The following is a 1,343-nucleotide window of genomic DNA, read 5'->3' as shown; positions in this document are numbered from 1 at the left end:
ATATTGTTCCAACAAGTGAATTTGTGTTGATTCCCCGTGGCAGGGCCATGGACGAGGTCTCTGGCATTGGCCATCCCAGGGCACACAGCGGCAGCTCCTGCTGCTCCCATTTCGGCACGCTGTGCCCGCAGCCCAGAGCTGGAAGCCAGCAGCATTATCAGAAGCTGCCTCAGAGTTTTATCACAGATGAGCAGCTGGGAGAACTCAGCCTGGTGAGGGCTGGATTAGGGCTCCCCAGGAGGCAGCACCACGGCCCCAAAACCGGGGCAGAGGGACGGGGCTGAGCCCAAGTGTCCCAGGACGGGGATGGGGGATGATGCCTGGAGAGGACGCCCTGCTCCATCCCGGAGGGACAGCAGAGCCGTGCTCCAGCAAACCCCACTGAGCCTTTCCTCTGCCTGCCTGCGAGGCCGGTAAGCACCCGGAGCCTTAATCGGGGGCTGCCAGCAGGTGCTGCGGTGGTGCTTCCCCACCCCACCTTGCCTCTCGCCTTCCCATGAGTCAGGAAATGTAGAGCTGTTTATAACTAGGGGTGTTTTCCCCACTTTAAAGTTTTTCTCATGGAAGTAAGAGAGGAGCAAAGGTTTGTGCTAAACAGGAGGGAGAGGATCGGAGGACGAAACCCATCTGAGCGCAGGGAGCTGGGGACTTCCCAGCAGAGGTCAGAGCTTCTGGAGAAGCCATACGACCCCTTCCATCTGGACCCACATCAACAGATCTTGGGGAAAAAACAAACCAACAACAACAACAACAACAACAAAAAACAGTATTTTTCAACCAAAAAAAAAAAATACAAATAAGCATGAAATGCTTGCCTGGAAAAATGTCACCTTTGTCACCTGTGCCAGTGGCCCACGTGTGGCCATGCGTGAACAGGGGGAGATGGAGAGGGGCACGGCAACGCGCCGGGATCTCGATTTTCTGCTCGTCCAAACGTGCTTTTTATATCGAGCCAGGGAAAGGAGCAGAAACGTGCCTGTGACACAGCCATCCCCCTGGGGAGCTGCAGTGCCCACCCCTCGGCCGCACGCTGCCAGCCCCGTTGAGGCGCTGCCATCCCCGGAGCTCGTGGCCAAGCGTCCCGGCAGCGCCGCCTCCGTGCGGCCCCAGCCAGCGCCCGGCTCCCGGCCCCGCACATCTGGCTGAAAGCTGTGCAGGCTGCCCTCGCCATGAGGACACCGGCCCGGATGCGCATCCCTCCCGGAGAGATTCCCCATCCCCAGCCAGGCTCCTCTGCTCCTGGCACCGTCCCTGCCCCAGCAGCGGGACGCACGTGGGCACTGCCAGGGATGGGAGGCAAGGGGCTGGGGGGTAAGGGCTGGGGGGAAAGGGGCTGGGGGGTA

This window comes from Oxyura jamaicensis, chromosome 23, assembly GCF_011077185.1.
Source record: "Oxyura jamaicensis isolate SHBP4307 breed ruddy duck chromosome 23, BPBGC_Ojam_1.0, whole genome shotgun sequence".
Classification (NCBI taxonomy): Eukaryota; Metazoa; Chordata; class Aves; order Anseriformes; family Anatidae; genus Oxyura; species Oxyura jamaicensis.
Note: the sequence above shows the minus strand (reverse complement) of the source record.